This window comes from Mustela erminea, chromosome 12 (genome assembly GCF_009829155.1).
Source record: "Mustela erminea isolate mMusErm1 chromosome 12, mMusErm1.Pri, whole genome shotgun sequence".
NCBI classification, from domain to species: domain Eukaryota; kingdom Metazoa; phylum Chordata; class Mammalia; order Carnivora; family Mustelidae; genus Mustela; species Mustela erminea.
Window position 1 is genome coordinate 37,683,769 of NC_045625.1, and position 27,438 is coordinate 37,711,206.

Consider the following 27,438-nt stretch of genomic DNA (forward strand, 5'->3'; position numbering starts at 1 on the left):
CTGACATGTTAAATTACATGGGAAGGATTGTCAAATAAGTTATGTGCAACCCTCCTAGGTTATATTTGTATTGCTGTATGTTCTTAATATGTGTTCGAGAAATTGTATTGAAATTCCTAGAATCTGATACATCCTGGTATAATGTCATCAGTCACAAGTTCAGTTATCATCTTAAAATGTTGTATGCCATAGAGATCATCAAATTTCCTTACCAGTTGCATTTAAAGGAACTATAATCAGATCTTTAATCATGACAATTTTTAAGTCTTTGGTCAGTCGGTCATTCTTTTTTCTGATATTTTTCTAAAAGCTTTGCAAGCAGCAATGACCCAAAAATGCTTTATCTTCAGAATGATTCAAGGAAGGGAGTCTGCCAAGTTCTCTAGATTTCAGGTTTCTCACAACTTTAAGGTTGACCATTGACCAGGATAAGAATTTCCAGAACTCTAATGAAAAAACAAAATGATTCACAAAACTTCTAACTCAGAAGCAAGCAAAACAAGAATTAATTACATGGGGCTGAATAAATTGATGAAATTGATTATAATTTTTATGTCTTTTTGTTTGAAACATCACTGGTTCTTTAATGTCTTGTTTTCCAGATTTAAGGAAACTTTTCCTCTTTTTTCTTAAGTAATCTGTGACTGGCTGCAAGTTGGTAAAATATACCTTCATGAAAAGAATTGAGGCATTTATTTTTTCTCCCTATCTGATCCTGCTAGAATTCAGAAACTCTTGAGTATTCTTATTTCATGGCAATACACCTATCTGCCTAAGTTCAGTAAGAATCTTGTAATAGGACACAACTGGAAATATTGGTGGTTTTTCCAAGGCTTTGACTGGAATGTCATATTTGAGAGTGATGAGCACAGATTAAGATATAACCAGACAGCTTTAAGGAAGTAAGGTTGCTACTAAGGGGCCAATACTTATTAAACCTCTTTGTGAGAAACCACCTGGTACCTTTCAGGGTTTCCTGTCTTACCAGGTGAGTCCTGGCAGACTCAGTCCCCTCAGGATATTTTTGGGACCTCAAACAGAGAATTCATCCAAGTGTAGAGATATTCATGTGAAGTCTGATGCTGAGTTCTGGTGTGGCTTTCTAGCCTTGAGAGGCTTTTGAAAAAGTTCATTCTGAGATTCCTTATGAAAGTTCCAGCAAAGCAATTTTTGTAAAAGATTTTATTCACTTATTTTTGCAAGAGAGTGCACACAAGCAGTGGCTGAGGGGCAGAGGGAGAAGAAGACTCTCTGCTGAGCAGGGAGCCTGAGGGCAGGACTCAATCCCAGGTCGCTGGGATGATGACCCGGGCTGAAGGCAGACTCTTTTTTTTTTTTTTTTTTTTTAAAGATTTTTATTTATTTATTTATTGACAGAGCGAAATCACAAGTAGACGGAGAGGCAGGCAGAGAGAGAGAGAGAGAGAGAGAGAGGGAAGCAGGCTCCCTGCTGAGCAGAGAGCCCGATGCGGGACTCGATCCCAGGACCCTGAGATCATGACCTGAGCCGAAGGCAGCGGCTTAACCCACTGAGCCACCCAGGCGCCCTGAAGGCAGACTCTTAACAACGGAACCACCCAGGTGCCCCACAGATTGTAAAACTTCTCGAAGAATTTTCAAAGGTGGGGATGAAGGGTAGCAGAAAGTGCCATGCCAAAATATGATAACAGGAGTTCAGGACATGCTACCCCAAAATATGCTGTTTTGGGGTGATGATTGTTTTGAGCTGTAGACACTTGAAAAATAGCAAATGACCCGAGAGTATTCTCTAAATTTCCCTTACCTGCCTAAAGACAGATTCCCCAAAAGGAACTCAACTGTCATGAATCCCCACCCCAGGAATTTCATAAACCAGGGAAGATTGATTCTTGTCATAGGAGAGGAAACTAGAAGTTAACACCACACTCAGGTAGGCTGTCACAAAACATCCCATCTTCCATCTAGTCTTCTAAAGACCCATTCATCTTTCCTAAAAATCATGTCCTCTCCTCTAGGAGGCTTACATCCCCCCTTCCTTGTCCCAATTCAGATGGCATTTAATCCTGAATCCTCAGCCACCTCAGGAGCTTACTCATTTTCCCTTGGGTATCTCCCATGTATACATGAGGCATACATGTTAATAAAGTTCTGTTTGTTTTTCTTTTGTTAATCTATCTTTTCTCTTTTTTTAAAAGTAGACTCTACATCCAACATGGGGCTCAAATTCATGAATTTGAATCTTGCATTGTTTCCCACCCCTCCTGGCCTCACTTCTTTTACATCTATGCTCTATGGACTGAGCCAGCCAAGCAAACCTAACCTGTCTTTTATTACAGTGGTCTCAGCCAAGAGTGCAGAAAGGTAGACGGGAAGTTGTTTTTCCTTCCTGGAAGGTTAAAAAATTTTAATTTGCTCTCACCCTTCCCTCATTCATTCCTACCTATTAGTCAGTTAGTTCTCTATCCTGGGTGCCAGGGATTGAAAAATTGAGTAAGACACCAAAGATGGGGGCAGAGGTAGATAGAAATATTTAAAAATACTTAAAAAAAAAAGAAGTACGGAAGGAAGGAAGGAAGGAAGGAATTACCATACGGTATGATAAATGCTATTAAGAGAGACAGGTTTAGGGGCCTGTGAGAGCTCAGCAGACGGGTCCATCACTCAGATGACCAAGAAGATAGGATAAGAAGATGGTACCTAAACTGCCTCTTTAAGAATGAGTAATTATTGGGACACCTGGGTGGCACAGGCAGTTAAGTGTCTGTCTTGATTTAGGCTGTGATCTCGGGTCCGATCTTGGGGTCTGATGTTGGGGTCCTGGGATGAAGCCTGGAGATGGACTCCACTCAGTGGGAAGTCTGCTGCTTTCTCTCCCCCACCTCTAAAATAAATACATCTTTAAATTAAAAAGAAAAGAATAATTGTTAATTAGTTAGATGAGAAGAAAAGAGGAAAGAGAAGGATGGATGAAAGAGAATGCAAGAGATTGCTTTATAAAGCCAATTAGATCTTCAAAACAAAACAAAGAATGACAGTTGGGTAGCTTGGATGATAGACAAATACGGTGCCAGTTGTGAAGACAGAGAAGACCAGGAAAGGGACAGATATAAAAGAAAAGGGATTGATTAGGTCTCGGACATGCTGAGTCTCGGAGGCTAGTAGATGACCTTCCAAAGTGTGTTCTAGGAACCTGAATTCCAGGAGATATTACTATTCCAGGGAAAAGGGGAGGAGGAAGACTGTGGAAAGCTGTTTTAGCCCAGATTCCCTGGGAAACACCTGGTGGCAAGAATTATATGCTGCTGCCTTTTATGAAGGTGCAAAACCTAAGCCTCAAGAAGATGTAAAAGAAGTGAGGCCAGGAGGGGTGGGAAACAATGCAAGATGCAGGGAGGAGCAGCTGATGAACCACAGAACTACACTGTTGGCTACAGTTTAAGAAAAGCTAAAGGCTAGGGGTCCAGGCCTCAGGCAGTGGTAGCAGAAACTGAGAAAACACATTGTATCCAATACAGATGTCAAATAAGTTTAAGAGATATTGGGTATTATATGCCCCCTCTTGGAAATCTGTTAATGCATTTTAGCACATTAACAGTTCTAGAAGTAACTCAGCAAGGAAATAAATTTCATTTTATTTAACACAGTATTTACCAAACTTATATGATCACAGAAGCTTTCTTTCCTGCCCTGCTTATCTGTAGAATTCAGTTCTGGTCTGCTGTGGATACTGCAATCTGGAGCAAAGGAGATAGTATGGATTGGATGTAGGGATTTGAGAAGCATATAGGTAGTGTTTGAAGGCCAGAGGACAGAGGAGATCATCCAGGAAAAGTCTGTAGAATGATCCCAAGCCAGAGTCATGGGTTACACCAACATTAAGGGACAAACACAGGAAGAAGATCCCTTAAGAGAGAAGGAAGAAACAGTGACAGAATTTAGATAATCAGAAACCATCACCAGGTAAAGCAGAAAAGGAATTTATGAACAGGTATAGGTGAGCAGAGGATACCCTAGGACTGAGTGACTCAAAAATCCATCCTAACCAACATATACTACCCAGGAGCTTGTTAGAAATGCAAAATCTGAGATCTCAGTCTGTATCTACCCTTTACCTGTACCCTCGGTCCATTCACATGAACATTAAAGTTTGAGAAGCTCTGGTTTATAGCATTACTGCAAGGAATAGAGGAGTAGTAGAAAACGGAGCTTCCAGAGATACCTGTAAACCCTCAGAATCACCATGATTCATCATGATTAAGAAAGAGACCACAAAAACACTAGTGCTGCAGGAAGCTGCGGACCTAGGAAGCTGGTGATCATGAAGCCAGCCGGCCTCTATCCACACCAGCAACATTGATGCCTCACCTGCTGCTACTCCCCTCTTCATTCCAGGACCAAGTCTCATGTAATTTCATTTAATTGGCAGTTCATAAATCACACGTAGAATGCCAGCTGCAAGAAAGTCTAGGAAGTGTAGCTTCCCAGCCACAATGCCCTAGAAGGAAGTAGAAAGGGTGAACCAGTCAACAGGATCCATTCTTGGACGCATCCTGGAAGGTATGACAGGTGCTGACAGCTAATCCCCAACATCCATTCTACCCTTCACTCATGGTTATAGGATCTTCAGCTTGGCGCATGTCCAGAATAAAGACATCTCCCAGCCTCTCTGCAGACAGATAGTATCATGCGACTAAGTTTGGGCCAATAAGGTAATGGAAATGTCACAAACCAACTCCCAGGAATCTTTGAGAGACAGGAAGAGTATATGCTTTACACTCGTCTTTTTCCGTCACTCTCCCATGCTGCTTGGTGCATGAGATGACATCACCTTGGACTATGAGTTTGAGGGCTATATCCTGGGGTTGACAGAGCCAAGCCTGAAAGAGCTTGAGTCCCTGAGGACTTCCTAGGTGAGAGATACCCTCCCTGCTCTGGCAACTTACATCTGTATCCTTGAAAGACTAATCAATCAGCCTTTGTTTTTTTGGATCATCCCTGGAGGAACCTAATCCTAGACGGCACAGATGTCAAAGGCACTGGTTCTTAACACTGGCAATTCATTGATTCCTTTGAGAATGTAATGAATATCCTGGGCCATCCCCCTAAAAAGGTGCACATCTGTACAACTCTTTGTATGACATTTTCAAGGACTGCATGTTGGTTTTTTTTTTCCTGGAGAGAGTCTTAAGGACTCATGGAACCCTGGTTAATAACCCCCAGAGTGGAGATTTTCAAGAAGAAAGGATTATAATCCAAAGGCAAATGGTTCAGAGTAAAAGTAAGAACTGAGATGTGGTCCCTGGTTCCTGGTCCCATGTCCAGTCTGTTGATGGCATTGGTACGAGCAGTTTCAGTGGGGTAGAGTAGTGTGGGGCAGAAACTAGACTAAAGAGTTCTGGGAGAATGATAATCAAGAAAGTGGAGGCAGCAAGTATTGTCAACCATTTGGAGTAGCCTAGCCCCGAAGATGGTGGTGGCTTGGACGTGGAGGACATGGGCTTCATAGAGGGTTTCCCTCTGTTTTAGGACTAGACTACTCAGAATGAGGGTGATTTGGGATACCCAATACCGTTCCATGTTGCACCCCATCTGGTAGCCTATTTTTGGTTCACTGCCTTGGAAATTCTGGTCCCCTCTCAGAAAGGAGGGGAAAGTGGGGTCCTGGGAATAGAAAATGTTCCTGAGCGAATGAAGGCTAGAAGATGATTTGGGCTCAGCCAGAGTACATGCTATGAAGTCCTGCCTCTTCAGACACTCCATACTAGGATGCCTATGGGCATCCTTCAATGAGAAGGTTATCTCCTCTGCCCACTCTCCACACCTCTGGTGTTGCTGCTGTAGCTGGATCCCAGCCCTGAAACCAGTGCATCCAATAGCCTTGGCATAGCCTTGGCATACCCATGGAGCTAACGTCAAAGCAAACACAGCTTGTCCTCTGGAGAGAAAAGGGAACCACATCACGTGTCCTGGTTTCTCTTCTTACCAGGAAGCTCTTTCATGCTTCCCTGCAATCAGACTAGGCATTCCTGATGTGCCTCCATGATTTTTCTCCCCCAGTACCTCATCAGCCCTGCTCTGGGATCCCAGGCTTATCCTGTTCCTACACCCTAAGCTGTTCCTCTGCATCATCCCCTGAACACAGGAGTCACACATTCTTTCAAACGATTATCAAAAGATTATCAAAAAAGTAATCAAAAGATTACTGTGCAAGCACCCTCCCCAGCTTCCCCTGGTGGTGAAATTAGAAAATGTCTAATCCCTTGTGGGAAACTGGAGACAGAAATGGCTCAGATTTACGTGAGAGCCCCAGGGAACAGCACTGGCAGAGGGGGCCTATCAAAGAGGCTCCGCTCCAAGTGGCCCAGCTTTTACGAAGACACAAAGTGCTCATTTATCTCCTATTTTGGGAGGAAATGAGGGTCCTCACTGGGCCCTGCATGTGCCAGTTAGCCAACTGCTGAACCAAATTGTTGGGTTTTAGTAGTCCCTCAAAGGCTCCCAGGAGAAAGCGAGGGTCCCAGGTCAGAGCCCGTGTGGGATTTGCTCTCACCTCTGTGGCTCCCACTTCCCATGCCGTGGCTCCCACTTCCCATGCCATGTCCCTGCTGCTCCCACCCCAGGATAACTCCAGAGAGAAGAGTAGGCTTACAAAGTGGAAATTTTCCAACAAAACTTGTAAACATCCCACCTGTACCCCTCCCACTTCTCCCCCCCTGGGGCCCCAGTGTTTGAAAACAAAGCTTAGCTGAAAACCTTGACTGGAGATAAGAGCGGAGCCAAACAGGTGGGGCTGGTTCCTTACTGCAGCCTCTTCCTCCTCCCCAGAGCAGCATTTCCTTTTTTTTTAAAAAGATTTTATTTATTTATTTATTTATTTATTTATTTATAGAGTGAGCGAGCACAGGCGGGGGAAGCAGCAGAGTGAGAGCGTGAAGCAGGCTCCCCGCTGAGCAGGGAGCCCCACGGGAGGCTTGATCTAGGACACTGGGATCATGACCTGAGCTGAAGGCAGACACTTAGCCAAATGAACCACCCAGGCGCCCCTGACCAGGATTTGCTGGATGAGAAGGAAGAACTCAGACAAAGGAATTTGCTTCCCCAGAATTTTAGCAAGGTGCTGTGAAAGAAATACGGGCTCTGGCCTTTGAAAAGCCTGGGTCCCAGTCCAGTCCCGGCCGTTTACCTGTTGTGTGACTTTCCCTTAACCTTTCTGAGCTTCCACTTATTTTCTCAACTGTAAAATAAGGATTATAATTCTTCTTATATAAGGTTGAAAGAATTAAATGAAATAATGTATGTATAATTCCTGGCTTTTTAAAAATTGTTACTAATCTGCTTGAAGATGGAGCCTCTCCATAACTTGTTTCCCATTTTCAGAAATCTTTCTCTCTCCGGGTTCAGCTTACCTCTCTTCTCTTCTCATTTCTCTCCCCAGCACCTAGAAAGATCTCCTAAGTCCCTATTATTCAAAGATCCAGGATAGACGCCTCCTGTAAGAGCTTGTTAGAAATGTAGACTCTCAGGCCCACCCCAGACTCTCGCGTTCAGAATCTGCATTTGAATGTTACCTAAATTCTTCTCTGTGCAGATTACAGCTTGAAAAGCACTTGCCCTGGGTCATCCCTTGCTGCCTTTTTCCTTTTTCTTTTTTTTTAAGATTTTATTTTTTCATTTGAGAGAGAGAGAGGCTGGAGCACGACTTAGGGGAGGGGCATAAGGGTAGCGATAGCCGGCTTCCTGTTCAAGCGTGGGAAATTATTTTGATTAAACACAGAATCTTTGTTTTCTAGACAGATTATTTAAAAGGTAAAGAAAAACCTTTCACAATCTCTTATCAAGAGTAGGCCAATAAAACCGGACCACCATGGGGCGCCTGGGTGGCTCAGTGGGTTAAGCCTCTGCCTTTGGCTCACGTCATGATCCCGGAGTCCTGGAATCAAGCCCCGCATCGGGCTCTCTGCTCCGCGGGGAGCCTGCTTCCCTCTCTCTCTCTGCCTGCCTCTCTATCTACTTGTGATCTCTCTCTGTCAAATAAATAAACAAAAAAATCTTTAAATTAAAAAAAAAGACCACTCTCTTACACCATGTACAAAAATGAAATAAAAATGAATTAAAGATTTGACTGTAAGACCTGAAACCATAAAACTCTTATAAGAAAACATGGCGGGGGGGGGGGGTTGGGAGAAGGGGGGTGGGGTTATGGACATTGGGGAGGGTATGTGCTTTGGTGAGTGCTGTGAAGTGTGTAAACATGGCGATTCACAGACTTGTACCCCTGGGGATAAAAATATATGTTTATTAAAAAAAAAATCCATTAAAAAAAAAAAAAAAAGAAAACATAGTCAGTAAGATCCCTGGTATAGATCTTTTTTTTTTTTTTTTTGCATTTGACCCTAAAAGCAAAGGCAATAAAAGCATGAATAAACAAATGGAATTAAATAAAAAAGCCTCTGCACTGCAAAGGAAACCATCAACAAAATGAAAAGGCAACTCACCAATGGGAGAAAATATTTGCAAATCACATCTGATAAGGGGTAAATATCCAAAATATATGAGGCACCTGGGTGGCTCAGTGGATTAAAGCCTCTGCCTTCAGCTCAGGTCATGATCCCAGGGTCCTGGGATCCAGCTCCTAGGTCGGGCTCTCTGTTCAGTGGGGAGCCTGCTTCCTTCTCTCTTTCTCTCTCTGCCTGCCTCTCTGCCTACTTGTGATCTGTCTGTCAAATGAATAAATAAAATCTTAAAAAACAAAACAAAACAAAAAACAAAATATACAAATAACTCATACAACTCAACACCAAAAATACCCAAACAATCTGATAAAAAATAGGCAGAGAATCTAAATAAACATTTTTCCAAAGAAGAAATACAGATGGCCAACAGGAACATGAAAACATGTATTTCAACATCACTAATCAGGGAAATTTAAATCAAAACCACAACGAAGGGTGCCTGGGTGGCTTAGTCCACTGAGCTTCTGCCTTCAGCTCAGATCATAATCCCAGGGTACTGGGATTGCCCTGTCCTGTGTCACCCTGCCCTGTGTTAGTCTCCCTGCTCAACCGGGAGCCTGCTTCTCCCTCTCCCTCTGCCTGCCCCTCCCCCGCTTGTGTTCTCTTTCTCTCTCTGTGTCAGATAAATAAATAATAATAAAATCTTAAAAAAAACCAAAAACCTACAACAAGAAATCACCTCACATCTGTTAGAACAGCTATTACCAAAAAGTGAAGAAACAATAAGTGTTGGTGAGGATGTGAGAAAAGGGAGCCCTCAGGCACTGCTTGTGGGAATGTCTGTTGATGCAGCCACTATGGAAAAGAGCATGGAGATTCCTCAGAAAATTAAAAATAGACCTACTATATGATCTAGCAATTCCACTTTTGGGTATTTACCCAAAGGAAACAGAAAGCAACCTAAGTGTCCACAGATGGATGAATGGATAAAGAAAATGTGGTTTATACAAATTCAATGGAATATTACTTGGCCATAAAAATGAGAGCTTGCTATTTGCAACAACATGGGCAGACCTTGAGGGCATTAAACAAGTCAGACAGAGAAAGACAAACGCCCTACAATCTCACTTACATGTGGAATCTAAAACATGAATCCCACCCCCACCCAAGCTCATACATACAGAGAACAGAGTTGCCAGAGGGGATGGAAGGTGAATGAAATAAATCTTAAAAATTCTTATTACAAGAGGAAAAAAATATAACTGTGTGCTTTTGGATGTTAACCAGACTTACTGCAGTGATCATATAGACATATACCAAATCACTGTGTTGCACATCTGAAATTGGCATCATGTTATATGTCAGGTATATCTCAGTTTTTTAGAAAGAGTACACCAATAAACCAAGAGAAACATTTCCTTTTAACAGATGAAAGAAAATTAAATTTTAGTTTTGCATAGGCACGCTCTTGATACTAAGGCTTATTTCTAAAACCCTCTTAACAAATTCATTCTGTTTTGTCCAGTTTGACTGCATGAGATGAGAGTCTCTGTCTCATTCTCACTCATACTCTCTCTCCAGCTTTCTGTATCTACCTAGTTTGTCCTTTGTCTTCTCTTTTTCTTTTCTTTTCTTTTTTTTTTTAAGATTTTATTTATTTATTCGACAGACAACGCAAGTAGGCAGAGAAGGAGGCCAAGAGAAAGGAGGAAGCAGGCTCCCTGCGGAGCAGAGAGATCCATGTGGGGCTCGATCCCAGGACCCTGGGATCATGACCCGAGCCAAAGGCAGCGGCTCTAACCCACTGAGCCACCCAGCGCCCCTTTCTTTTCTTTTCTTTTCTTTTTTTTTTTAAATTCTTCTCTTTTTCATTCTGGAATGACCAGTTATTCTACTTTAGGACAAAATTACTCCTTTTCCCTTAACAAAAATATGTCTCCATAACACATGGCTTTTCTTACCAAAAACAAACCCTACTTTCCTTACATATTTTGCATATACAGCTTTTTTCTACTAGTTTTAATTAAATACATTAATTAGAACTCTGAACTCTTAGAAACCTTAATATCTTTCTTTTTTTTAAAAGATTTTTTCTTTTTTAATTTTTTTTTTAAATTTTATTTATTTATTTGACAGAGATCACAAGTAGGCAGAGAGGCAGGCAGAGAGAGAGGAGAAAGCAGGCTCCCCGCTGAGCAGAGAGCCCGATGCAGGGCTCGATCCCAGGACCCCGGGATCATGACCTGAGCCGAAGGCAGAGGCTTTAACCCACTGAGCCACCCAGGCGCCCCTTCTTTTTTAATATTTTTTAATTTATTGATTTGACAGAGAGATCACAAGTAGGCAGAGAGGTAGGCAGAGAGAGAGGGGGATCACTGCTGAGCAGAGATCCTGATGTGGGGCTCAATCCCAGGACCCTGAGACCATGACCTGAGCCTAAGGCAGAGGCTTAACCCACTGAGCCACCCAATTGCCCCAGAAACCTTAATTTCTAGTGAACACTAAAAAGTAAGCAACAGTGAACTGTCACACCAATATTCTGTGGGTGTCAAAATAGCTATTATACCTCTGTAATAAGAAGACAAAAGGGGGAGCCTGGGTCACTCAGTGGGTAAGCCTCTGCCTTTAGTTCAGGTCATGATCCCAGGATCTTTGGATCGAGCCCCGCATCGGGCTCCCTGCTCAGTGGGGAGCCTGCTTCTCCCTCTCTCACTTCCCCTGCTTGTGCTCCCTCTCCCGCTGTCTCTCTCTCTCTCTCAAATAAATAAATAAATAAATAAATCTTTTTAAAAAAGAAGAGGACAAAAGTAGGTAAACTTAGACTTATATTTAGCAATTAATGTTTCAGTACATTATCTTATTTGGAAATGATCTAGGTATTCAGTGAATATCTGTCATTTAACTTAGTAAAAATTTAAGGTTTCAAGTTACCAAAAAGATTTTAGAAATTTTAAAAATGATTTTATGTATTTATTTGACAGAAAGTGAGCAGCAGAGCAAGGCAGGGGGAGCAGCAGAGGGAGAGGGAGAAACAGGCTGCCCACTGAGTGGGGAGTCTGACGTGGGGCTCAGTTCCCAGGACAATGACCAGAGCCAAAGGCTGATGCTTAGACCACCGAGCCACCCAAGCACCCCTTGGAAATTTTTTTTTTTTAAGATTTTATTTATTCATATATTTGTCAGAGAGAGTGAATACAAGCAGGCAGAGTGACAGGCAGAGGCAGAGAGAGAAGCACACTCCCCGCTCAGCAAGGAGCCCGATGTGGGACTTGATCCCAGGACACTGGGACCATGACCCGAGCTGAAGGCAGTGGCTTAACTAACTGAGCCACCCAGGTGCCCAGAAATGTTTTTAAGTAGACATATTTTATAAAACATAACCATTGTTGAAAAGATAACTTACAAACTTTTATCCCACCTACGTTTAGTTGATTCACCTTTTCTTAACAATTATGTTTAGATTAGTCATGAAAATTTCATGAGACATTAGAAAAAGTTAGGCATCATTTTAAGTTACTGTTTTTCCTGACAGATGTTTGACTAGTACACGCAGCTAGAATAAAATTGTATGGTTTGCATTATTTTTAATGCTGACAGTTCTTGAAGACATGCTGTTTTTTTTTGTTTGTTTGTTTGTTTTTTAACGAAACCAACGATACTCTTGTTTACCAAAGACTACCTAGGGGCACCTCGATGGCTTAGTTGGCTAAGCATCTACCTTTGGCTCAGGTCATGATCTCAGCATCCTGGTGTCAGGATCCTTATTCAGCCAGGAGCCTGCTTCTTCCTTTCCCTTGGCCCTTCCCCTGCTTGTGCTCTCTCTCTTTCTGTCAGATAAACAAATAAAATCTTAAAAAAAATCCTTTCCACACCTTATTATCAGCTGGAACAAACAATAACTATTTCTGACAGTATTAAACTTCTTTTTTTAATTATTTTTTTCCTGGGGCACCTGGGTGGCTCAGTCAGTTGATCATCAGATTCGATTTCAGTTTGGGTCCTGATCTCAGGGTCATGGAATTCAGCCTGGTGTGTTGGGCTCTCCGCTCAGTAGGGAGTCTACTTGGGTATGTCTCTCTCTCTCTCTCTCTCTCTCCGGCTCCTCCCACCTTTCTCTCTAAAATAAATGAATAAATCTTTAAAAAGGAAATAAATTAGTTTTTTCCTTTTTCTTTTAAACCAAAGGTATATTCATCAAGTGGCTCAAAACAAAAACTAACAAACCTTTTGTGACTTAACATGGATACAGGTGATACCCCTTAATGATGGTGCAAAAGAGACAACCCTGCCAAGACCGGAACTAGTCATGTGCATGCACAGGAACCAAAAACCTGCGTGCCAAGTCAAACTCTCAGGACGTAAAACGAGACACACAGGAAAGCAATAGCTGTCCCTGGACTGTAAAGGATAAATAGCCCAAGGGTATCCCCAAAACCAAATTCATGAGAGTCACACTTCAAAGAATTCATTCTTACAAATGGTTTTCTCAGCAAATCTGAATTTGAAGACGAAGGGACAAGATAAAATTTTACCCTCCTCTCTCAGTTGGGCACCACAGACAGAGATCCAGGAGAGATGATTTTAATAAGAACTCTTACCCTTCTGCCAGTTTTCCCAGTATTTCATCAGGGCAGGGTTTCAGCGATCCCATCCTCAAAATTTTCTCTCTATCCTTCTGAGTTGGCTGAGACTCCTGCAATAAAGCACAGAATAACAAGAGGAAAACAAACAGAAGTTTATTAATATATATACTTCATATATACAGGGAAATACCCTGGAAAAATTAGTGATTCCCCAAGGTGGCTTAGAATTCAGGATTAACGGTACCTTGGGTGGCTTAGTTGGTTAAGCAGCTGCCTTCTTCTTAGGCCATGATCCCACAGTCCTGGGACTGAGTCCCTGTCAGGGTCCTGGCTCAGCAGGGAGTCTGCTTCTCTGCCCCTCCCCTGGTTCCAATGCATTCTCTCTCTCTCTCACTCAAATAAGTAAAATCTTTAAAAAAAAGAATTTAGGATTAAATACCATCTTAATAGGGAAATGGGGGAGGATGTAGGGCTTAAAGAATAAATGATTTGGGGGAAGTCGAATTGGCCTCTAGAATTATAGGAGATATAATAGTGTGCAGCCAAGTTTCTCTAGATGTGGTGTGGATTTCCAGGCTGCTCTCTTGTGATGAGAGTCAATCTTCCCTGCTTGATTAAACTCCCTGGGATGGGTTTTATGACAACTGAGTTCCTTTTGGAGGATTTAACAGATAAGTTATATTCAGAAAAAGCTGCTCCCTGCATTTGCTGTTTTTCAAATGCCTACAGCTTAAAATAATCAACATACCAAGGCTGCAGAATTTGGGGTGGCATGTCCTGAACTTGTGCAGTCCTATTCCGGGGTGGCACCTTCTGCTACCCTTCAGCCTCTGCCTTAAGTAAAGAGAAAGTGCTCTGAGATTGGGAGAAATACATGTTTGCTCTGCCCTATGTTAAAGTGGCCGGAAACTACATTTTATAATCAGCTCCAAAGCACCACTCAGAGATACTAGATAACGTGGTCAAGCAGGACTACTGCCGCACACTTCAGCAGGGCCATAGACAGGCTCCTGGCTCTCAAGGAGGCACTCTCTCTGAAGATCAGCACTTGAAGAAACCAAAGAGGAACTGCCTCCTGAAATTTAAAAAAAAAGAAAGAAAGAAAGAAAGAAAGAAAGAAGAAATTCCTGTCTGAGTGTGCACAAGTCAACTCTTCTACACAACAACCCCAGTAGTTATCACTGTTGTAGTAACTATCACCCTTGAGAATTATTATCTCAGGGAAAAAAGGCACAGAGAGGGTTAGTAACTGTCATAGATCACACAGCTAGTAAATAGAGATGGAGCTGGGATTTAAACCCATTTAATCTAGCTCCAGACCCTATAACTTCCTATTTTGTTATGTTGCCTATTCACTACAGAAGGAAAGAAAGCAAGGTGTTGGGCTGTGAGGAAGGAACCTTGACCATTTCTCCTGGGAAAATTCAAGGCCCACGCTGAGGAGCCTGTGAGAAATGATTGGTCCAATGTCATGGGAATCTAGAATAAAAAACACCACCACCCATCTTAATCTCGCTGGAGATATCTGAAAAGGACTGTTTCATTTTGACTTTCTTTTTTTTTTAAAGATTTTATTATTTTTCAGTAATCTCTACACCCACCGTGGGACTTGAACTCACAACCCTGAGATCAAGAGCCACACATTCCACCAACTGAGCCAGCCAGGCACCCCTCATTTTGACTTCTTTTTTCTTCCATCTTTATTTACTTAAAGTAGAATTAGATGGAGCCAAGAAAAGCAAATGTGAGAACAATGAGGTCCCATTTTCACCTATTAAAAATTTAAGGAGCGGTAAATAGCCATGTTGGCAATGGTGGGGAGATGGCTTGCTTCTAAATGACTGGTGACAGGATAAAGTGGTCCAGCCAGTAAAAAAAAAGCAGTTTATTCTGCCATGGGGGTCAAGAGCTATAGAAGCTTTCTTTAACTTTGACCTGCTAACCTCAGTCTTCAGAAACAGCTCATGGAGTCACAAAATAAAACCCACCTAGTGCTGCGTGCAAGAGATGCTTCTAAAATAATGTTCCTCAGAAATACTGAAAGTAAAAAATAGAAAACAAGAACAAATGCCATACATGCAAATACAAGCAACAAGAAAACAAAGGTTTTGGTATTAATATTAGGCATGGCTGAATTCACAGAAAATCAGAAAACAAGAGAGAGGAGAAAATATTATCATGATAAAGACAGACAGCAACAATGAAGATTTCATAAATATTTATGCACAAGGTAATATAACATCAGAATTCATAAAACAAAAACAATAGGAAATACACGGAGAAATGGACATAAATACGGTAATAGGACATTTTAATTCACCTCTCTTAGCCCATGACTGATCAATAAACCATACAAAAAGTGAAGCTATAGAGGACTTGATTTGTTAAATTAAATTAGCAAGGTAGATTGAATTAAAGCTATAAAACTCCGTATCTTGAAAACCTAGAATTTGCACTTTGTTAGGTGTCCGTGGATCATTACCAAATGACTACACGTAAGGCCATAAAAAAAATGAACTAAAAAACCCTCAATACATTCCAAAAAGTAGAGTGAATACAGATAACAGTTTCTTATCACAATGCACTAAAACTAGGAAGTAATAGCAAAGACTGAAACTGTAAACAATAAAAAAGCTAAAAATTAAACAAAAATTTAAAAAATTAAACAAAAAACCGGTATCTGGATGGACTATTATTCCATGTTTTTTAAAAAAGGAAATTCTGACACACGCCACAAAGGACATTTCACTAAGTGAAATAAACCAATCACAAAAAGACTAATACTGTAGGATTTGCTTATGTGAGGTGTCTAGAGTAGTCACATAATAGAAGATAGAAGTGGAATCATCATTTCCAGGGGAAGCAGGAAGAGTGAGGAATGGGGAGTTGCTTAATGGGCATACAGTCTCAGTTTTTGCAAGAAGAAAAAGTTCATTTTGTATACTGCACAACGATGTGGATATATGAAACATTACTGAACTAAATGCTTGAAAATGGTTGAGATGATAAATTTTGTGTTATATGTATTTTAAGAGATTATCTTAAGTAATGCTCAGAGTGTAAACTATCTTTTGGAAAAAAGTGATCATTCCCAAGGAAACAGTGCAAAAGACAGGTCCAAGGAATGAGCATTTTCATGGTTCCTGGTTACATCCCACATAATCTTCAGGTGAGAATTCGGAGGGATAAATTTTGAACAGTGCAAGCTCGGAGATGGACATAGTGTGTTTGAAAATGTTGGTTTTCTTCCTGCATTATTTAGCCAGCTGGTATGCCAGGCCCTGTATTAGGACCTAGAGAGACCAGAAAGGGTGGAGTTTATCTCTACCACAGAAGCAAAGGCCCAGAAATCAAAACAAAATGCTGTTAAACTCCACTAGGTAGTTCTAAGTAAAAGGAGAGGCAAGGGAGTTCAGATGGCCAAAGATTAAGTTCTTCTCTGAAGCTGAGCCCTTCCTCACCTGGGCTTCAGATTGTGGCTTCCTTATTGTGACCGTAGGTAAATCATTTTACCTCTCTGCAAGCCCCTTTTCTCATCTACAAAATGGAACTGATAGTGCCACCTGGTTTTCAGAAGGAACAGATGAGATGAGTGTATGAAGAGTTTAGAGCCTGACATTGTTTGAGCACACAGGAAATGCTGGTTTGCTGCAGAGGCATATATTTTATAGACAGTCCTCCAACTCAGCTACATTATTTGCTCTCTTTGAGGGTTTTTGATATGCCTGGTTCTTTCCTTCCTAAAGTTCTTCCAAGATTCTGACTACACACTTCTACACCAGGTTGTCAGCTCCCTGAGAAAAGAGATGAAGTTGATGCTCCCTGGTATCTTCAAGACCTACTTGGTTTAAAAAAAAAAAAGACTCCATAGCTTCAGGCACCTCATCAAAGTCACAGCTGCTCTGGGGTGACAACTGCTGTGCCAAGAACACCTGGGCCTCAACAGGCACTGCAGATGAACACATCTAGATGGTCAGTAGCAAGTTTGTATCCTTTGGACGCTCTCCTTCTCTCCCTGCACCTGGAAGATAGGATCCTTCATGCTTAGTAACTTAGTTTATTTGTTAACTAATTCATTCATCCATCACAGAAACAACAACAATGAACAAAAATTGCACTAGAGATCTGCGTAAAATGCAGTGGGAACTAGGAGCAGCAGCCAAGCCTCACTGGGCCTATCAAGGCAGGCTTCACAGAGAAGTCGCATGAGCTGGACTTTGAGTGATCTATAGGAAAAGGACAGGGGGGTAATGAAAGAATATACAGTTAAAGAGTAGAGCGTGAGGCCCTTGGAGTTTCTTGCAAGGCTGAGTGGCTGTTTCCCATGAGGCCATCATGCCCAGTGGCAGGAACACAGCAGCCATGAAACTCTAGAGGGCTCTCTATACATCCTCTCAAGGCCTCAGCCCCCCTGGCTTTACATCATTGGTCAGGGCTTTCCCCTAGGGAGAACCAAGCTCTGCCGAGTCCCATCGGGAGCAGTAATGGAGCAGAGATTAGGATCTGACAGAGTTACAGTCCTAGCTTTTCTATTCTTAAGTCTTGGGCTTTTATGGAGCTGTGGGGGCTGAGCTGCCTTTTAAAAAGCCCACACATGGAAAGCATGGTGGGTACAACTGGCTCACCATTAGGAAAAAATTTAAGTTTAGAGTTCCAAGTCATGGCTGACATTAGAATAAATTCCAGATGGCTGAAAGATTTGAATGTAAAACATGAAACCACAAAAATAGTAAAAGAAGAAAATAGATGAATATTTATAATTTTGGAAGGGAGAGGGAGTACAGAAGACCATTCTAAGTTTAACACCAAAGGCAGATAATAAAAGATTGGTTAAAAAAATTATATATATACATATGTATATGTATATATATAATTATATATATATACATATACATATGTATATATATATATATATTTTTTTTTCATTGCACAAGAAGAGTGGTATGAAAGTAGAAATGTTAACAAAGAATGGAAATTTCAGAGTTAATGAGTATAAGGAAAAGAGACACCCTGGACCATTCCTTGGAGTGGTTAATTGGGAAAATGCATTTGGAGTATCTGATGCGGTTGATCCCTTCCTTCTCCCACATTTGTGCTAATTAGACAGCTGCAAGAGGGATTCTCCCCAGATCAAACCAGTCAGTATGGGCTCTTGGGCCAGAGACAAAGCCTTGCCCCAAACAACAACTAATACCGAAGAGGGAAAGAAAACTGCTGTACTCGAAAGACAAGACAGGTCCTCTTCTTCCTTTTATACACCCCCACATCTCCAACCAATCAGCACATTCCACTCCTCCCCGAAGTTACTACATGCAGGCTCAGTAAACAGGACAGACAAGAACAAGAATGCATGATTTTAAAATGAACAAATGTCTAGAATTACTAAACATTTGAGAAAATTCAGAACAATAAACCAGGGTCATCAAAATCTATCATCAGAAACTCTCAACATCCAAGAAACATAGTTAATAACCACCAAGAACAAGACTTCAGATTAAGCTTAAATAATGCTTTCACAAGAAATGTGAAAGGATATTTCATGTATTAAAAAGAATCAACAGGTGAATTTGGAACTTTAAGAACTTGTTTTTCCAAATAAAAATTCAATGGGCTGAATCACAAAATAGATATCAATGAAGAGTCAACAACAGAGTCAAAAGGTCAAGTGGAGAAATTCTCCTAAAATGCAGTTCAAAGAAACAGAGGTAGGAGGTATAAAAGAGAAATTAGAAGCAGTGGCAGGCTTGGCCCATTAACTAGATTTGCCAACCTCTGCTCTATGGCTCTCACTTCCCTCATTTGTAAAGTGAGGGCAATAATTGTGCCCACTTCAGAGGGTTGTTGCAGGAATTAAATGGGGCAATGCGTCAAGTACTTTTCCCGTTGCCTTGTATACAATAAGCAGCCAATAAATGCTAGTTATTATTGATTGCAGTTGTTCGGGTAGGTGCTAAGAATGAAGAAGGAGGTCACTGTGCACACAGCAGGCCCAAGTCTTAAAGGGACTTAAAGGACTTCATTTTATTATTTTTATTAGTCACGTAATAGAAATACCTCATGTAGAAAGGAAAACCCTCCTACACTGTTGGTGGGAATGCAAGCTGGTGCAGCCACTCTGGAAAAGAGTATGAAGGTTCCTTAAAAAGTTGAAAATAGAGCTACCCTACGAGTCAGCAATTACACTACTGGGTATTTACCCTAAAGATACAAATGTAGTGATGCGAAGGGGTACGTGCACCTGAACGTTCATAGCAGCAATGTCCACAATAGCCAAACTATGGAAATAACCTAGATGTCCATTAGCAGATGAATGGATAAAGAAGATGTGGTACACACACACAGGCACACCCACACACACAGGAATATTACGCAGCCATCAAAAAACCTGAAATCTTTTGCAATGACGTGGATGGAACTAGAGGGTTTATGCTAAGCAAAATAAGTCAATCAGGGAAAGATAATTACCATGTGATTTCTCTGATATGAGGAATTTGAGAGGCAGGGTTGGGGGTCATGGGAGGTAGGGAAGGAAAAAATGAAACAAGATGGGATCGGGAGAGAGACAAACAATAAGAGACTCTTAATCTCATGAAACAAACAGAGGGTTGCTGGGGGATGGGGCGAAAGGATAGGGTGGCTGGGCTAAGGACATTGGGGAGGGTCTGTACTACGGTGAGTGGTGTGAATTGTGTAAGCCTGATGATTCACAGACCTGTACCCCTGGGGCAAATAATACATTATATGTTAATTTTAAAAATCCAGCTTAAAAAAAAAAACAAAAAACCTCATACTGGCATAGGGAAAAAAGAAGTTAGGAATCACAGAAAGTGAATCCAGAAGTTCTGTCATCCTATTTAACAGGCATTCCAGAATAAAAGAGCAGAGGGAATAGAGCGGAAAAACTAAATAAGTCATGGTCTATTTCCTAGGGGTGAAGAAAGTCATAAGCTTTCACATCGAAATGGCCCACTGAGTACCAAGAAAAATAACTGTTTCCCTCCCCACAAAAGACCTATGCCCAGATGAATTATGATAAAATATCAGAACACCAGGTATAAAGGAAATGCCAAGCAATTCTGTTCCATTCTGTTACATTTGTAGGCGATTTTTCCAGGAAGAAGATCCGAAACACGTATCTAGTTCTTTTTTTTTTTTTTTTTAAAGATTTTTTACTTTATTTATTTGTCATAGAGAGAGAAGTGAGAGCAAGCACAGGCAGACAGAGTGGCAGGCAGAGGCAGAGGGAGAAGCAGGCTCCCTGCCAAGCAAGGAGCCCGATGTGGGACTCGATCCCAGGACGCTGGGATCATGACCTGAGCCGAAGGCAGCCGCTTAACCAACTGAGCCACCCAGGCGTCCCCCCCCGCTTTTTTTTTTAAGATTTTATTTATTTATGTGACAGAGAGAGAGATCGCAAGTAGGCAGAGAGGCGGGCAGAGAAAGCCGGGGGCCGGATTGGTGGTGGCGTGGGGAAGCAGGCTCCGTGCTAAGCAGGGAGCCCAATGCAGGGCTCCATCCCAGTATCCTGAGACCATGAGCTGAAAGCAAAGGCTTAACCCACTGAGCTATCCTGGCACCCCACATATCCAGTTCTTAAAAGAGCAACCAAAAAGGAAGAGATCTAGGGGCACCTGGGTGGCTCAGTGGGTTAAAGCCTCTGCCTTCGGCTCAGGTCATGGTCCCAGGGTCCTGGGATCAAGGCCCACATCGGGCTCTCCTGGAATCAAGGCCCACATCGGGCTCTCTGCTCAGCAGGGAGCCTGCTTCTTCCTCTCTCTCTGCCTGCCTCTCTGCCTACTTGTGATCTCTGTCTGTCAAATAAATAAGAATAAAATCTTAAAAACAAAAAAGGAAGAGATCTCTGATAATTTATCCCTCCGAATTCTCACCTGAAAATTATGTGAGATGTAGCCAGGAACCATGAAAATGCTCATTCCTTGGACCTGTCTTTTGCACTGTTTCCTTGGGAATGATCACTTTTTTCCAAAAGATAGTTTACACTCTGAGCATTACTTAAGATAATCTCTTAAAATACATATAACACAAAATTTATCATCTCAACCATTTTCAAGCATTTAGTTCAGTAATGTTTCATATATCCACATCGTTGTGCAGTATACAAAATGAACTTTTTCTTCTTGCAAAAACTGAGACTGTATGCCCATTAAGCAACTCCCCATTCCTCACTCTTCCTGCTTCCCCTGGAAATGATGATTCCACTTCTATCTTCTATTATTTGACTACTCTAGACACCTCACATAAGCGAATCCTACAGTATTAGTCTTTTTGTGATTGGTTTATTTCACTTAGTGAAATGTCCTTTGTGGCGTGTGTCAGAATTTCCTTTTTTAAAAAACATGGAATAATAGTCCATCCAGATACCGGTTTTTTGTTTAATTTTTTAAATTTTTGTTTAATTTTTAGCTTTTCTATTGTTTACAGTTTCAGTCTTTGCTATTACTTCCTAGTTTTAGTGCATTGTGATAAGAAACTGTTAACTGTATTCACACTACTTTTTGGAATGTATTGAGGGTTTTTTAGTTCATTTTTTTTTATGGCCTTACGTGTAGTCATTTGGTAATGATCCACGGACGCCTAACAAAGTGCAAATTCTAGGTTTTCAAGATACGGAGTTTGATAGCTTTAATTCAATCTACCTTGCTAATTTATTTTTTATTTTTATTTTTTTAAAAGATTTTATTTATTTATTTGACAGACAGATCACAAGTAGGCAGAGAGTCAGGCAGAGAGAGAGAGGAGGAAGCAGGCTCCCCGCCGAGCAGAAAGCCTGATTCGGGGCTCGATGCCAGGACGCTGGGATCATGACCTGAGCCGAAGGCAGAGGCTTTAACCCACTGAGCCACCCAGGTGCCCCTACCTTGCTAATTTAACTTAACAAATCAAGTCCTCTATAGCTTCACTTTTTGTATGGTTTATTGATCAGTCATGGGCTAAGAGAGGTGAATTAAAATGTCCTATTACCGTATTTATGTCCATTTCTCCGTGTATTTCCTATTGTTTTTGTTTTATGAATTCTGATGTTATATTACCTTGTGCATAAATATTTATGACATCTTCATTGTTGCTGTCTGTCTTTATCATGATAATATTTTCTCCTCTCTCTTGTTTTCTGATTTTCTGTGAATTCAGCCATGCCTAATATTAATACCAAAACCTTTGTTTTCTTGTTGCTTGTATTTGCATGTATGGCATTTGTTCTTGTTTTCTATTTTTTACTTTCAGTATTTCCGAGGAACATTATTTTAGAAGCATCTCTTGCACGCAGCACTAGGTGGGTTTTATTTTGTGACTCCATGAGCTGTTTCTGAAGACTGAGGTTAGCAGGTCAAAGTTAAAGAAAGCTTCTATAGCCTTTGACCCCCATGGCCGAATTAACTGCTTCTTTTTTACTGGCTGGACCACTTTATCCTGTCACCAGTCATTTAGAAGCAAGCCATCTCCCCACCATTGCCAGCATGGCTATTTACCGCTCCTTAAATTTTTAATAGGTGAAAATGGGACCTCATTGTTCTCACATTTGCTTTTCTTGGCTCCATCTAATTCTACTTTAAGTAAATAAAGATGGAAGAAAAAAGAAGTCAAAATGAGGGGTGCCTGGCTGGCTCAGTTGGTGGAATGTGTGGCTCTTGATCTCAGGGTTGTGAGTTCAAGTCCCACGGTGGGTGTAGAGATTACTGAAAAATAATAAAATCTTTAAAAAAAAAAAGAAAGTCAAAATGAAACAGTCCTTTTCAGATATCTCCAGCGAGTTTAAGATGGGTGGTGGTGTTTTTTATTCTAGATTCCCATGACATTGGACCAATCATTTCTCACAGGCTCCTCAGCGTGGGCCTTGAATTTTCCCAGGAGAAATGGTCAAGGTTCCTTCCTCACAGCCCAACACCTTGCTTTCTTTCCTTCTGTAGTGAATAGGCAACATAACAAAATAGGAAGTTATAGGGTCTGGAGCTAGATTAAATGGGTTTAAATCCCAGCTCCATCTCTATTTACTAGCTGTGTGATCTATGACAGTTACTAACCCTCTCTGTGCCTTTTTTCCCTGAGATAATAATTCTCAAGGGTGATAATGACTACAACAGTGATAACTACTGGGGTTGTTGTGTAGAAGAGTTGACTTGTGCACACTCAGGTTTTTTTTTTTTTTTTAAAGTAATCTCCACACCCCAAGTGGGGCTCAAACTCACAACCCTGATATTAAGAGCCACACATTCCACCAACTGAGCCAGCCAGGCACCACAGGATTATTACTATTACTAGCTCCACCACTGTGATATACTCCTTTTTCACCTCAACTATGAGGTTTTAGAGGAAGCTCTTTCCTTTTTAGATGACCCTGCTTCCTTCGCTGCTGCATTAGGTCTTAGACCAGGGTCCTGACACAAGCCAATCAGTCCTTTTCTGGGATCTCTGAAATTGGGGCACGAGAAAGGAAGCTTTTAGTAATTCTCAGGTTGGGGAGCTCTCAGATGGGAAACCCAGGCTCCCGACAGCCATGTTTCCAGCCTGTGGGGGAAGCTAGGTTTCGAGAATGAGGCTGACAGACTTGTGGAGAGAAGGAGACATTAAAGATGGAAAGAGCCTGGCGTTGCGGAATCCTTTATTCTGGTGGTCCCCAAATGAAGCTTATGAGTTTCCTACTCCCCCTAGGCTTGCCTGCATTGAACTTCTGCCACTTGCCACCAAAAAAGGGTTTAATACACTTCCTAAGGCATATTAGGACAGTACAGATTGTGAGGTCTCCCATTTGTCTGTCCACCTCTCTAAAAAGCTAAGAGCTCTTGTAAGCCTAAGACACACACACACACACACACACACACACACGGCTTGGGGTCAGCTGTGATTCCTTCCTTGCCCGTGCTGCCTGCACATGCTTCTATTTCTCCACACACGTCAGAAGACAGCTGTACCAATGTCCAGGCCTAAGGAACTGTTCTTGCTAAACAGGATGTGATTGCGGAAACGTGTGCCCTTTTCTATATACCCCTTGTCCTTTCTTACTGCCCTATTGAGTAATTCACAAATATATAATGAGCACCTGCCAAGAACCATGTCAGGCCTGGGGCCCCAGACAGGCAGCAAACAGTTTCTGATGTCAAGGATCCTGCAGCTTTTAGGGCTATCAGGCTGTCAAAAGACAGCTCCGAGAGAGACAGTAGGGTGAGTGTTAAACAGATGCTTTCGCCAAGTGCTGCAAGAGCTCACAGGAGGCTCCATTACTGGTTGCCTGGGACAGTTGTCTGGCTGGTCTATCCGCCTCCAGCTTTTTCCCATCCCAGTCCAGCCTGTCCACTGCTGCCAGACTGTCTTTCTGAACATAGCTCAGTTGTGCTAGCCTCTGCCTCTGCCTTCTGCAGCTGGAACCCACATTCCTTAGCCTGGCAAGATCCATCATCCGGATATTCCTCAACCTACTTTTCAGCTACATTGTCCACTGCTCCTTATCCACAAGCCTTGCCCATAAGCCTAAGCGGTCCACTCACCTTCGTCATACACATTCAGTCTCTCCCCAGCATTGTGCCTTTCCTCACTCTTGTTCCTTCTGTCGGTGAGCTCTGCATGTCTCAATTGTATACACCCTCCCAGGTGTGATGAGCAAATGCCTTTCTTTGCTCATGGGCCTGCTCTGATCATCTGGCTGTGTGCTCTGTCAAGAAGGATTCTGTGGATATACCTGGGATTAGGGAAAGAGTAAAAGAATCTGTTAGCAAAATCTGCCATAGGCACCACACTGAATGAGTGTGGACAGCAGGGAAGGGTGAGGATGAAGTGCACACTAGGGGTGCATTTGCAGACTTCATCCCAGGTCCAGGTCTAATGCATCTCCCTAAACCCCATGAAGATTTCCTTGTTCTTCCAAGTAAAATTAACCTCTGTTTTTCCCCCTTCAATATTTATAACCTTCTCTCTATACCTCTGTGAGAATAGAGATTGCTCCTACCTTGTATGGTACACCTGTTTTGTTGCCCTGTTTGTTTTCCATATGATGAGACAGATGGTATCCTATGGAGGATGATACAGGTAGGGATTCAAAACACATGAACTGAATGCATGAAATCATGTGGTACACCAAGATGAGTATACAACCACAGAAGAGCCTTGAGAGGCCTTTCCTGATAAGCTGACTTGATCTAGAACCCTTGACCCAGAGCAGACTCTGAGGACAGTGTTATTGTGGCCATGTTCTCACTCCTGAACCGATTTCCTGTATTGTTACTCCTGTCTGACTCGTTATTTGCTCTCTTCTTGTGAGTCTATGACCACTAAAGTCTGAGCTCCCAGCCTCGCTTTCATTCCTTTACTTAGTAAACAACTTTTTTGGCAGGGTGAGGGGCTGAGGGAGAGAGAGAGAATCTTGAGCAGACACCATGCCCAGTGTGGAGCCTGACATGGGGCCTGATCTCGCAACCCAAGAGATCATAACCTGAGCCAAAATCAAGACTCAATGAACCATTTTTGATGCCTCCTTGGTGGCCAGTTCTGTGCGCATTGTTAGGGACACATGGATGATGTCATGCCTTCAGTCCGATCACTGACTTAGGGAGAGTGAGGTAGAGGTGGAGAAAGACTGAGAGCTGAGTCACTGGGTACAAGAAAGCAGTGATGTGCACCCTAAGAGAAGATCAGGAGAATGCTGAAGAAGAACAGTAGAAGGCTGCTGGAGGAATGTGGGGTGGGTGTGGAGGTTGTTGACACACCCACACATACCCACCAAATTCCTGCTTTGTCTACACTGCTCAGCACCTTATAACTGTGTTGCCTGATTGCTGCAAGCTTCTTCCCCTGTTCCAGGACCCAAATGGATGGAGTCGGGAAATATTTAAACAGCCTTAGACTATCCTAACACCCCCTACCTGGCCCCACCCCACACAAACCTCAAGAGCACAGCACTAATTACCCATCTAGATCTGGGATCCTCATGCTACCCACTGAATTCCCTTGAGTATCTTTTGCTGTAGTTCACATCTGGGACTCCGGGCCCAACAATCACCCGGGCTCCTGAGTGGCACAGTGGGCCCTGGTTTTTCAGTCCTCAGGCCTGGGTGACTACTGTGGGCATCTGTGATGTCCCCAGATTATTACAACATTTGGCAGATTCGCTAAAGCTGCTCTGCTCTTCTATCCTTTTGGGTTTCTGGTCCCACCACAGGCACCTCCCTCCCCCTCCTCTCAACTCCCCCCTCTCCACCTACCAACATGTTTAGGCTGCAAACCCAGCTGCAGAGCTGTCTAACCCTGTTGGCAGGAGACGAGCTGGCTCCAGAGAGCTGGCTGGAGGGGAATGCAGAGGCTCACATTTCTTTAGCTCGTGCCAAACATTATTCAGACGTAGCTTTTCAAACAGACACAAATTGCTCATCCAATAAACACAGAAGGGCTAATCCCAGGACATTTATCACAGTGGGGAAAGATGAGAGAAAGGACAGTCAAAAGAGGCCTTTGAGAGCTGGCCTGGTGTGGCTGGCCCAAGGGGAGGTGGTGAGAGCTCCATGCACCCCTGGGGTTTTCTCCTTAGAGGACCTGAAACCCAGCACCAGGGCTTTGGGATTTGCTTTCATCGTGACATCCAAAGCCTGCGTTGGTGCTTACACTTCCCATGGTAAACAGAGGGAAGAAATCAACATGGGTCAGGTGTCTTTGTGGGCAGAAAGACCTTACCTCCAATTGCCAGTAGTCATGTGTGATAGCTGCCTACAGGGACTTCCTATACTTTCCCCAACATGTACACACAAAATGTCAAGGCATTCTGTAATTGTGTGCAGAGTTCTCAGATGTCCCTCTTGGCCTGAAATCTCTCATTTCTGACAGGTGTGAGAGCATGGCTGCTGAAAAGACTAAGCTGACCATAGTGGCAGGGGACTAGAGGCACGGGGATCCTCTGTCAGCACCAGAGGGCCAGCCAAACCACTGAAGTCATTTCCTGGTCCCTTTCTGCTCGATCCTTCTAAGGGGCCCCCAGAAGCGTTCCCTTTAAGGAACTGTGCCCAGAAATGAGAGAAACTAGACCCTGCTCTGAGGACCAACATCAGAAGCCCAGGGAGAGGAGGACCAGGTGAAGCCTCAGTAGACAGCCTGGGTCCCCTGCTGCCCTATGTCTAGGTCTGGGAAATGCCACTGAGACTAGAAAGAGTGCCCAGGGCTGAGGGTCTCCTTAGTGGGAGGAGACAATGACTAGATCAGGCTAAGGGCATGATAAAAATTGTCAACTTTGATATAATCAGGCACTATTCTCATTTTCTCATAACAACATGATGAAGTAGGACTAGTATTATTGGTGCTTCTTACCAGTGAGGCACTGAGAGTTTAGATAACTTCCCTACAGTCACCCAGTTAGTGAATGGGAGGCTTCAGAATATGTGCCATATGGTCTACAGGTATAAGTAGCGATGCAGTGGTTCCAGAAA

The 27,438-nt window shown here is 42.5% G+C and overlaps 1 long non-coding RNA gene across 5 annotated transcripts in view; it reads right to left on the reverse strand.

Annotated features, from left to right (window-relative positions):
* Positions 1–27,438, reverse strand: part of LOC116570785 — a 51,506-nt gene that overhangs the window by 12,450 nt on the left and 11,618 nt on the right. For 2 of the 5 annotated variants that reach the window (XR_004277562.1, XR_004277566.1), the window contains exons 2-3: positions 24,517–25,036; positions 13,031–13,125 (exon numbers count right to left, since the gene is read on the reverse strand). This is a non-coding gene — a long non-coding RNA (uncharacterized LOC116570785). Of the gene's footprint in view, positions 1–12,514; positions 12,550–13,030; positions 13,126–24,516; positions 25,037–27,438 lie in introns of those variants that run through there. The other 3 variants (XR_004277565.1, XR_004277564.1, XR_004277563.1) reach the window with 3 other exon arrangements.